This window comes from Rattus norvegicus, chromosome X (genome assembly GCF_021556685.1).
Source record: "Rattus norvegicus strain SHRSP/BbbUtx chromosome X, alternate assembly SHRSP_T2T, whole genome shotgun sequence".
Classification (NCBI taxonomy): Eukaryota; Metazoa; Chordata; class Mammalia; order Rodentia; family Muridae; genus Rattus; species Rattus norvegicus.
Genome location: NC_141554.1, coordinates 86,373,540 through 86,386,601, shown reverse-complemented (window position 1 = coordinate 86,386,601; position 13,062 = coordinate 86,373,540). Strand labels below are relative to the sequence as shown.

The window sequence follows — 13,062 nt, the reverse complement described above, 5'->3', positions numbered from 1 at the left end:
GTGTATCTTATGTGTGCCAGATGTCCTTGGAAGCCATATAAGGGTGTAGGATTCACTGGAACTGGAGTTACAGATGGTTGGGAACTGTCCTGTGGTAGCTGAGAATCAAACATGAGTCCTCTACTATAGCCAGTGCTCTTAACCAGTGAGTCATCTCTCCAGCCTTGAATGAATTATTATTATTATTATTATTATTATTATTATTATTGTTATTTTTTTTGGAGCTGAGGACCGAACCCAGGGCCTTGCGCTTGCTAGGCAAGTGCTCTACCACTGACCTAAATAAATAAGCTAATCCCTTATTATTTTTTAACCATAGAATATGTGTTTTACATTTTACAAGCATAATATTACTCATTTTGATAATTGTATTATATATACTTTAGGAACAGTGTGTAGAAATTTGTTAGCTTTATAAATTCTTTAACATTTAAACAATTTTGCTAGTCTTTAGTCACAAAATTTCAATGCACTCCTATCTTGATTTTGAGTTGCCCTAATTTCTTGTGAGGTTGAGCCTCTTATGTTTATTGCTATTCATGGTTTCTATTCTGAGGAATACTTGTTTATCTTTTGGCCATTTGTCTTCTTTGTTATTGCCTCATTCTTTTCTTTTTTCTTTTCATTCTTTTGTTCCATTAATTCATTCATTGGTTTTTTTGTTTATGTTTTTCCCCTTTAAAGATTTATTAATTTGTTATGTATACAGACTTACGCTTGCATGTATGACTGCACACCAGAGGAGGGCACCAGATCTCACAATAGGTGATTATGAGCCACCATGTGGTTGCTGGGAATTGAACTCGGGATCTTTGGAAGAGGAGCCAGAGTCCTTAACCTCTGAGCCCGATTTTTTTTTTTTTAATTTTATTTTTTTGAGACAGAGTTTCTCTGTTTAAGAGCCCTCACTGTCCTGGAACTCACTTTGTAGCCAGGTTGGCCTTGAACTCCCCAAGATCATCCTGCTTCTGCTTCCGAAGCACTAGGACCAAAGGCATCATATCCAGTGTGTTGCCCTTTTCTTGTTGATTTATATAATTTTTAAGTGTATTCTGATTATTGATCATAGTTAAAATTTTAAGTGTTTTGTTTGCAATTTTGTACTACAAAAAGATCATTAAAATTCAGGAAGCTTTTCTGCTTAGTCTTTTGACAGGTAGTGTAGAATATGGAGTTTGGGGATAAAATGCTGCTGTTTAAGTCAAAGTTTCGATGTTCACTTCCTTGTGACCTTTAACTGAATCAGCTTTCTAAGTTAAGTTTGGCGTTTGAGTTGTCTCTGTTAAAGCTTTGTAAAGTTTATTCATTTCTGCTCTAAACTGTCTTTGATTTTGCTTTTGTGAGACAATTTAACTCTTTTGTATTCTTACTTGCTTTTCCCAGTTATTAAAACTTCAATGATGGAACAGTTAGATGTACTGATCCATCTTCAAAATCAGATTTACTAACCTCCACAGTCTGAATTCTGGTAGCCTGTGTATGACTTCAATTTGAAACCTTACCACAGAACATTTTTGATTTCTGCATATTTTGCAAGTATAGTTTGTGACAAAAAAAGTTATGTAAGAAAAGATCACTTTTACTGAGACATTGAATTTCTTAGAGAGAGAAACTTCTCTCATGACGATTGATACCACTCAGAATTTTAAGTGGACATGTATAATACTTGAACTTACTGAATGTAACATATGAGATAGCTGTGAAATTCAGTGACACAGTGTGGACTACATTTACCTTCGTATTGTTTATATTTCTCTCCATCGTGAATGGTACCATGTATAGTTACTGTGTCTTGAGTATGTAAATTTTTCAGTAATAGTAACTTCTCATAATACTGCAGTTTTTAAAAGTCAATAATGTACAATTATGATTATTTTATCATAGAAAATGATAAAATATAATATTATGTGTAAGTTTTATGTATTGAAAAGTCAACTCTATTAGTCTCTTCCTGTGTATGAAAAACATCTCATTATGTAGCTCAGGCTGGCCTCAAACTCAGCATTCTCCCGCTTCAGCCTCTGAAATACTCAGATTACATAGGCATGTTCTACTATGCTCAGTTTATCTTTTTATTTACTAAAAACAGTTAAATTATGAAAATATTTTAGGCATTTTATATCTATGAGTTATTTTGTATCTTACTGGTTGTTATATATTACTTTTATTAGAAATTCTAAGTTTTTATTTCTATTAAGGTTTCTTTATTGAATAATCAGTTATTATGAGGGACTCCAGACTAATTGGGACAATTCTTTTAGTATTAAATTGCATTATGAGGATAAAAATATTTTGGGAGTTTTGATGCTTTAAGCTTTTAGGACCTAGTATATCATGTTTTTATTTCTCTATAACTGCTCAAAAAATTTATGCAGATAAAAGGTATAGAGTCCTTTAAGAATTTTTAGAGTCTAATAAATTAACCTGAAATTATAGTTTTTAAACTTTATTGAAATTTATTCCTGTTGATCTACTTATATTAGCAGATACGTTTGAAAATCTCCATTATACTATTAGTTTTATCAATTTTTCCATGTAATTTTATAAAAAAAATACTTGATTTTCATTCTGACATTATTAAAATCACAGAAATTTGTCAGTATTTTCTAAGAAGATTAATATTTTAATTATCTGGATTTTTTGCTTTCTATAATTTTTTTCTTCAAAATCTACTTGTGTCTGGTTGAATATTCATGCCAAGTTTCGAGTATGTATTTGGCTGCCTCATCTTTCTGTGCCTTTTACCTTGCAGTGTTGTGGAGTGTGCTTGGGGCTCTCTTAGCACGCTCATGCCTGTGGTGAGTGCTTTTGCTGAGCTAGCAGGAGCCTGGTTAGCTGCAGCCTGGCCCTCTCCTTCCTCCTTTACACTTTTCCCTCCTAGACTGGCTACATCCGAGAAGAACCATAGCCATTGGCTTTCTTTTATGCTTTGATTAAGTGGAATTCAATTATGGAGACAATCCTAGGTTGTCAGTTCCTATCAGTATTTTTAATGTGAATTCTGTTATTTATAACTCATTTTTGCTCTTGATATTTTGAAGTCAACCTATTTTGTGATTTCTATGTAAGTTGTATGTCTTTGAAGTATTTTTTAACAGTGTATTTGATGTCCTACATTTTTACTGTATTAAATATGTCTTATAAAAATTTATTGCCTTTTTAAGTTATGAGTGCTCGTGTGTGTGTGTGTGTGTGTGTGTGTGTGTGTGTGTGTGTGTGTATGTGTTGGCGCGTGTGCATGCCATGTCTACAGAATCCCCCACAGAGGCTGAAAGAAGGCATTTTGCATTTTTATTCTGTTTGCTCTAATATGTAACTCTCACATGGTTGATTAGTGCCACGTGTTAGTTCTGCAGATTCATTTTAGTGTCTTATTTCCTTTCGCAGGGCTTCCTTTGATCCGAGCACTCAGAACTTTAGATACTTTATATTGCTGCAATTACTTGGTTTGGCCAAGGCACTACACAATTGAGGTGTTACTATTTCCTTTCCATGACCTTCTCTTAGGTATAGAACTCAGTATATAGCTCCATTGTGGTACTGGCACAAAACTTTTGAACACATTATTTTTTTGTCCAACTGCTTATTGCTGCTTATTTCTTGGCTCACTGGAGTCTGACTTCTTGAGTACTTTGTATATTTTGGATATTAGCCCTCTATCAGACGTAGCATTGGTAAGGATCTTTTCCCAACCTGTGGGTTGCTGTTTTGTACTAATGACAGTGTCCTTTGCCTTACAGAATCTTTGCAGTTTTATGAGATCCCATTTGTCGATTCTTGATATTAGAGCATAAGCCATTGGTGTTTTGTTCAGGAAATTTTCCCCAGTGTCCATGTGTTCGAGGCTCTTTCCCACTTTTTCTTCTATTAGTTTGAGTATATCTGGTTTGATAGGGAGGTTCTTGATCCACTTAGACTTAAGTACAGGACAATAAGATTGGATCGATCTGCATTCTTCTACATGTTGCCCTCCAGTTGAACCAGCACCATTTGCTGAAAATGCTGTCTTTTTTCCATTGGATTGTTTTGGCTCCTTTGTCAAAAATCAGGTGCCCATAGGTGTGTGGGTTCATTTCTGGGTCTTCAATTCTGTTCCACTGGTCTATCTGTCTGTCTCTGTACCAATACCATGCAGTTTTTATCACTATTGCTCTGTAATACTGCTTGAGGTCAGGGATGGTGATTCCCCCAGAAGTTCTTTCATTGTTGAGGATAGTTTCTGCTCTTCTGGGTTTTTTGTTATTCCAAATGAATTTGAAAATTGCTCTTTCTAACTCTATGAAGAATTGAGTTCAAATTTTGATGGAGATTGCATTGAATCTGTAGATTGCTTTGGGCAAAATGGCTATTTTTTTTTTTACTATATTAATCCTGCCAATCCATGAGCATGGGAGATCTTTCCATCTTCTGAGATCTTCTTCAATTTCTTTCTTCAGGGATTTGAAGGTCTTGTCATAGAGATCTTTCACTTGCTTGGTTAGAGTCACACCGAGGTATTTTTTTATTATTTGGGACTATTCTGAATTGTGTCATTTCTCTAATATCCTTCTCAGCCTGTTTATCCTTTGAGTAGAGGAAGGCTACTGATTTGTTTGAGATAATTTCATATCGATCCACTCTGCTAAAGTTGTTCCTCAGGCTTAGTAGTTCTCTGGTGGAACTTTTGATGTCACTTAAGTATATTATCATCTCACCTGCAAATAGTGATATTTTGACTTTTTCCTTTCCATTTGTATCCCTTTGACCTCCTTTTATTATCTGATTGCTTAAGGCTAAAATGTTGTCCGAACTTTTTTTTTTTTTAGTCTTCTATTCAGTATTGTGCCTGTGGTTCAACTTCCAAGTTTGTTATGTAAATTATACTCGATCTTCTCCAACTTGAATTAGTCTCTCCAGGAATGATACAGTGAAATGTATGTTTACTTGAAACAACAAACAACCCTTGCCCTGTAATGCTTGGAGTATTATATCAAACTTCTAAGTAGTCCTTTGGTAATTATCACAACTGACTTCTTAATTTATTTTATATACAAGGAACTGTATGAATTACAGTAAAAATGTATTAACTTGGCTTGGGGATACTATTTTCTACGTTTTTAATGGATTTACTACATAATGCACTATAATTTCATATAACTATTGATCTGTTTATATCCTAAACTACTAACACTACCACTATCTATACATCATAGCCTACACTTTTTATCACCAGGTTATCGAAATAAGGTGTCACCTGTTCTGTGATTTCTAGCCACCCTTCTGTATTCTGTTTTAATATAAGCCCCTTAAGCATTTCTCACAGCAGTTACAACGTGTTCTCATCAAGGCTACTGTTCTAAATGGTGTGCATGCATATTTATGGGAAGGATTCAAAGACATTTGTAAGTCATATCCTTGCATCCTAAATGAATTCTGTGTAAGCAGTATAACATTTTAACTACTAGAGATAACTCCCATGAATAAATGCCATTTGAGGCTTTTATCATTTTAAATAGGTAGATTTTTTAGCAACAAAAATGAAGCTTATTTATTGTGCTACCTAGTAGGCATTAATATGTCAGAGCATATAACTTGGACCATATTGGAAAGAAAGTCATCGAAACCTATGTATTTTTCTATTCTTGCAAACCTTACAGTTTTTCTTACTATGAATTACTTAATGTTTTTTCTGACACAATGGACAGAATGTGTGTGTGTAATATGTAGATTTTTAAACAGGTTATTTTCTCAACAGAAGTTCTTTTTCTCCTTCTAACTTTAGGAATTTATTATTGCCATCTGTGTAGTTGGTAATATACTAAGTTTTGGAACTACTTTTTAGTTCAGAGTGGATTTTATAAACTCTGTCTTGTCATCCATAATATGGGAAATAGAGCAGCAGAATGGAAACAAATTTTGATTTTTTTAAAACTTGCATTTATTCATTCCTTAATTCATTTTATGTATATGTGCATGTGTCATTCAAGTCCCACTGCATGCAGGTCCATGTCAAAGAAAAACAGAGGGATCTATTCTTTCCACCATGAGGTTTTAGGAATCAGATTCCTGTTGTATCATGCTTGGCAGCAAATGATTTACCTGTTTAGCCCTCTCACCAGCATCAGCAGTTTTCAGTTTTCATAACTTGTCCAGATAGTTTTGTTTGAGGGGAAAATGGAAATAAGAGGATAATTAGCTGTTAGTTTATCCAGTAATTTACTCCTTCTGATGTGAAAAACTATTTAAAGATGAGCAACAGGAATGTGTCAGTTTTAGCACATATGCATAAATGTATACATGTGTATGTGTGTGTGTACACACTTGTATAAATTATCACCAGCAAACCTTTTTTTTGACTGTTCAGACTCAGCATTTCCCTGCATGTTGTTATATGTGAATAATCAAATAATTTCAATATAATATGTCACCTGTTGTTACAGGAAAACTGTAGACCTGAAGCTGATCTCTGAATTAATGATTTTTAAAACAGACCATGAGACTCAAATGTAAAAATCATGTGAATGTATATGTGAATATTTAACAACCTCACTTGAGATTATTGGAGGGACAGAAGGGAAAGGGACTTTTCTATTGAGTGCATTCAATTAGTAATGTCAGAACTCATCCCCAAATGGGGCACACAGATGCTGCTGTGATTGGATGGTAACTCTTGGTTTCGTGTTTTAATAGAGTGTGAGATATTTGCTGTTGCTGTCTCTTTTTTTATCTTTTAAAGCCTTCTTTAGTCAGTAGATCAATACATTTTGCTTAATGTTTTGTAGTTCTTTTGGACAAATCATGGTTTGAAACACTTTTTGGGTCAATGTAATCTACTCATGTCATTCTCTAATAGCCAGGACTTCTTTTTTCTTCTAGGTAATTTTTAGAATCATAATAGCTGCTTGTTAATTTGAATGACTCTATCTGAAAATCAGGGGAAAGTCTTAAATGACCAGAGATTAAATTTTTGAGAAACTGAACATATATTGCAATTGTGTAAGAAATCAGAAAGGATGAAATAAGGGTTTTCAATGTCTGCCTCATTGTTATTGCCAGTGACAAATAAGCCTTAGATTTTTTTTTCCTTCTAACCAGAATCCCCTTAATCTCTTTTCATCCAACAAAATCAAACTATAATTCTGGAAAAATAGACCTGGGAGAACTGTTCATAGAAATTGTTTTGATTGGTTGTCTGATTTTACAAATGAGGACAATTCAAGTGAAAGAATATAGGGCTAGAATACAGATTTTCTAATGCATTCTTTGTGGCTCATTGACTAGACAATAGTTACAATAACTTTTTATGAAAAGGAGATATATCAGAACTTCTTAATCTACAGTACATTAATCCTTGGAATTTGTATAGATGAAGTATTATACATGTGTTTTCTTATAAAAGGAGTCCATAGTTTCATCAGATTTTCAAAGGAGCTATGACTTAAAAGAATTGAGCCACTGATATGAATTTTCATTATTTAATATTCATTAAGAGATCATGAAATGAAAAGGTCTCAAGGAGTGAATGATACAAGTGCTTCCAGGATTTATTAAGATATATGATGTGGGTCAGGCCACAGAAAACTTGGAATGTGTTACTACTGGAGGAGTAATTGGAATGTGCTTTGCCAGTTGGATACAAATAGCTACTTAATGTCCTGGTCATGTGAGTAAGAAGTAATTATAGTGAATTGGGTGACAGGGACTCATGAGATCAAATGATGGCCCTGCTGTTTATTTAGTATACCTAGTAATTTGCTCTTTTCCATATCTGTGAGAATATTAATGATATCTACCTCATGGATTGTATTACAGTGGTTAATATCTGCGAAATTCTTATAGTATTGTATATTCATGTGTTATAGAAATATTAACTGTTGTTCCTATTGTTGTTATTGTTATTATGATTCTTAATGACCATTGCTGCTGCTTTTATAGAATGATACCAGAGCAGATATGAGGTAGATTTGGAAGTAATACCCATCACTTGTCTGAACCTGTTTAATTTCCTGTGGTATATAAATGTAAAGACAGAAAGTCTTTTATAGGACAGTTTTTCAGGTTCACAATTATATATATTAATGTCAGTATGACCCTTTTCTGTTTACCCATTAAATACCACTACTGTTTTTCTCTACTGGTTTGTAGGAGACAAAATCCAGTTTTTAAAAAAGCCTCAAGACATTTTTGGATGTTCCATTTAGGCATATCCATCCAATTTAGACTGTATTATATCTTTTGAGTAACACAATAACACAACAAAATGAGCACTCTGACTAAGGGCCCCTGCACTAATTACATGCTGAAAGAGTGACTAAAAGTTTCAGTTCAGTCTTTTTTTTTTTGGTTCTTTTTTTTTTTTTTTTTTTTTTTCAGAGCTGGGGACCGAACCCAGGGCCTTGCGCTTCCTAGGCAAGCGCTCTACCACTGAGCTAAATCCCCAACCCCTCAGTTCAGTCTTAAAATCATTTTGTACTGTTGTACTGTTTCGATTCTGCAGTTTGGAACTTTACAGTAAAGTTTCTTTAAGGAATAGAGCAGTCTAACATAAGTTAGCATGTAAATCAATAGAACAATTTAGGAAGGACATTTAGTATTTTTTATATGTAGGAAGTTCTAAATACATATTAAAAAGTGGATTATTGGACAACAAAAGATCTTCATATTTAGGGAGAAAGTAAAAATCCAGGGGGTACAAAAGGAACACAAACCTTTAACTTCATAAAGACATACAAGTCCCATTCTCATCTTTGAATTACATTTTTGCTATAGACTAAGTTGATTATGTACATTAAGTTGTGTCTACATACTTTAAATTTTAAATGGTGAAAATCTATGAATATACACACCATAATTTGATAATTTTCCTGTGTTACACCAACTTACAAATCTGAACATGGTCTTTACTATGTAAGAAACATAATATGTAAGAAACATAATTTTGAGGGCAATTTTTTTTTTATTAACTTGAGTATTTCTTATTTACATTTCGAGTGTTATTCCCTTTTCGGTTTCCTGGCAAACATCCCCCTAATCCCTCCCCCTCCCCTTCTTTATGGGTGTTCCCCTCCCCATCCTCCCCCCATTGCCGCCCTCCCCCCAACAATCTAGTTCACTGGGGGTTCAGTCTTAGCAGGACCCAGGGCTTCCCCTTCCACTGGTGCTCTTACTAGGATATTCATTGCTACCCATGAGGTCAGAGTCCAGGGTCAGTCCATGTATAGTCTTTAGGTAGTGGCTTAGTCCCTGGAAGCTCTGGTTACTTGAGATTGTTGTACATATGGGGTCTCGAGCCCCTTCAAGCTCTTCCAGTTCTTTCTCTGATTCCTTCAACGGGGGTCCTATTCTCAGTTCAGTGGTTTGCTGCTGGCATTCGCCTCTGTATTTGCTGTATTCTGGCTGTGTCTCTCAGGAGAGATCTACATCCGGCTCCTGTCGGCCTGCACTTCTTTGCTTCATCCATCTTGTCTAATTGGGTGGCTGTATATGTATGGGCCACATGTGGGGCAGGCTCTGAATGGGTGTTCCTTCTGTGTCTGTTTTAATCTTTGCCTCTCTATTCCCTGCCAAGGGTATTCTTGTTCCCCTTTTAAAGAAGGAGTGAAGCATTCACATTTTGATCATCCGTCTTGAGTTTCATTTGTTCTAGGCATCTAGGGTAATTCAAGCATTTGGGCTAATAGCCACTTATCAATGAGTGCATACCATGTGTGTTTTTCTGTGATTAGGTTACCTCACTCAGGATGATATTTTCCAGTTCCAACCATTTGCCTACGAATTTCATAAAGTCATTGTTTTTGATAGCTGAGTAATATTCCATTGTGTAGATGTACCACATTTTCTGTATCCATTCCTCTGTTGAAGGGCATCTGGGTTCTTTCCAGCTTCTGGCTATTATAAATAAGGCTGCGGTGAACATAGTGGAGCACGTGTCTTTTTTATATGTTGGGGCATCTTGTGGGTATATGCCCAAGAGAGGTATAGCTGGATCCTCAGGCAGTTCAATGTCCAATTTTCTGAGGATCCTCCAGACTGATTTCCAGAATGGTTGTACCAGTCTGCAATCCCACCAACAATGGAGGAGTGTTCCTCTTTCTCCGCATCCTCGCCAGCATCTGCTGTCACCTGAGTTTTTTATCTTAGCCATTCTCACTAGTGTGAGGTGAAATCTTAGGGTTGTTTTGATTTGCATTTCCCTTATGACTAAAGATGTTGAACATTTCTTTAGGTGTTTCTCAGCCATTCAGCATTCCTCAGCTGTGAATTGTTTGTTTAGCTCTGAACCCCATTTTTAATAGGGTTATTTGTCTCCCTGCGGTCTAACTTCTTGAGTTCTTTGTATATTTTGGATATAAGGCCTCTATCTGTTGGTAGGATTGGTAAAGATCTTTTCCCAATCTGTTGGTTGCCGTTTGAGGGCAAAATTTTTAAAAACCGAGAACAAACCCATTAGAATTAGAACCCTCTGTTTATAGCTGCATGGTATTTTTTATTCACAATTTTGGGTTCCATTACCATCACCACAAAAAATAAATAAGAAAGAAAAGAAATAATAGAATCACATTTCTTTTGTTTTTGTATAACATGGGTTTTGCTGTGTAGCCCAGACTTGTTTTAAATTTACTATGTAGCCAAAGGTGACCTCAAACTCTTATGGCTACTTCTGCCAGAATCTCTTCAAGTGCTAGGATTAGAATCATGGACTACAATGCCTGGCTTCTCTAACCTATTCATTATCATTATCACATTGGATATTTTGGTATATTTTCTTTTCTATCTGCTTAGTCTATGACTCTAAAAGAATATATATGATTATAATTTTCCTACTCTTTTGTATTTGACTTTCAGGATACCACAACTTAAAGCCACTATTTAAAAGGCAAATCTTGGTTTAAAATAAAAATTAGCAAAAGCCTCAATAGAGCAAAGAATTTGGCAAATCCTTGCCATATATAACTTTAAATCCAGTTTGTCATCATTTGCTTAAATTTCACAAATTTGATATACCATGAAATTGCATGCCTAATTTTATCTGAATAGTATGTGTAACTATTTATTTCCAAAATCTGAGTACCTTAAAAATCTTTATGATTGCCAGTCTGCTCCCTGTGCAAATGATAAAAATTACTGAGATGCACTCAAGTGAGGATCATTCTCATTAAATCACAAGAGCAATGTGGAATAGATTATTTAAAAAAAACTTTCTGGAAAGTGAAGGAACTATAATTCAAGAATTAATATAGACTCTAGAATTCTGGAAGGTAAAATAAATGCAGCAATATACCTAATTTTCTGAATCAGTTGTATATTATTTTAAGAACAGTTTTCTTCCTACCTACTAGTTTAAATTGTCATAGGAGTGATGTAGGGTAAGCATTGTTATGATTGTTTGTGTGTTTCTCCCTTGAGGAGACAATTTTTTGTGGGATCAACTGCAGGGTGGTGAGATAATCCATCATTCTGAAACCTGTTCTGTGGTGATGGATGGATAGATTGGTAAAGTAACTCAATAATCTTCATTCTTTTTCCAGGTTATTCACAGATCAGTGAGCATTGCAGTTAATAACGCAATGGAATGCTTTGTATTCTTGCCTATATTACTCCTCAGATTTTGACAGGGAAAGAATTAATGTGAATAACCTCTTGCTAATATTTAAGTGTATTGTGGGGGGATTCCATTGTAACTCTTAGGAGTTTATTGGCGCTTCATTGGCTAACTATGTAATACAGTAAGCTTCTATTGTTAGAAATAGCCCACTTCAATTCTGATTCAGGTAATAGGTTATTCTGATAGTAGGTATGAAAACCTACCCAAGCTCATTTTCTCCTTTTATTGGGTAGGTTTAATATTGCAGATCTTAAAATACTTCCAGGATTATACATTAGGATCAAATATAACTGCCTCCTTTCTGAGAAATAGTAAAGAAGTGTTTGAAACTGAAATTTTAGTTTGATTGAACTGGAAGGTAACACAGTATTAATGTATAAATCTTTAAAAAATATCCAAAGCTACATTTTACCATCTCTTTGGAATACCTATATTTCCCTAGTATGTAAAATGTATATTTCCCTAGAATGTAAATTAAAGGTTGTCATTTAACATGAAACAAAACACCAGTAAAACAAGAAACTAAAAACAGTCTCCAACTTTAGCTCTGACTGTCTTTCAAATTATTTGTAATTGGTTATTGCTGAACATTTCCTTTAAATTCAAAATACTGCAATAGTCTCACTTATATTATGGAAAAGGTAAAGGTAATCTAGACTTACCTACAAATAAAACCACTTATGTGTATGGTTGTTCTGCCTGCATGAATACCTGTGCTATGTGGGTTTTTTGGTGTCCATGGAGAGGGCATTGGATTTCTTGGAACTGGAGTTACAGAGAATTGTAAACTGCCATGTGGGTGCTGTGAATTTAACCCTGGTCTTTAAGAAGGACAGCAAGTGTTCTTAATGAATGAACCATCTCTCCAACTCTTACCCTTGGATATATTAAGACTCAAATGTAATGACAGAAAAGAACATATCTCTATTATCTAAAGTGAATGAAGAATTTGTTATATCAGAGTTCTATAAATTTACAGTCCTGGTAATGTTTTGGTGACTACTGTGCAATGAATTTAGATATTGTAGACTTTTTTCAGGTAATATACCTGGATCTGGCACTTAAAATCAATAATGTAATAACCCAATAATTTGAATCTATTGATAGCTATGCTTGGTATGTTAAAACTCAGTCTTTATGTCTCTGTCGCTCCTATCACAAAATGGATGCCCTATCAGTTTTTATTATAGTTGAATTTTTATGCTTTGCTCATATATCATTACAGTTAGAACTCTGGTTGGTAATGTTGTGAGACACAACTTATTATGGAGACACAACACACATGTCTACTCACCCCAGATAGGGATTCCACAACAGACCAAAGCACAGATACCACCGAAGTCTGACTTGGTGAACCAGTGAGTTTCACTGAGGTCACTTACAGGAATATGGTTACCTGGTTACTTATAGGAGCAGATATGAGTTAAAATAACCAAGACCCCTTTACCCACAGCATGGGCAACAGCTCATAAAAGCTG

At 34.8% G+C, this 13,062-nt stretch overlaps 1 protein-coding gene across 3 annotated transcripts in view; it reads left to right on the top strand.

The window, feature by feature from the left end:
* Window positions 1-13,062, top strand: part of Chm (CHM Rab escort protein) — a 158,761-nt gene that overhangs the window by 76,963 nt on the left and 68,736 nt on the right.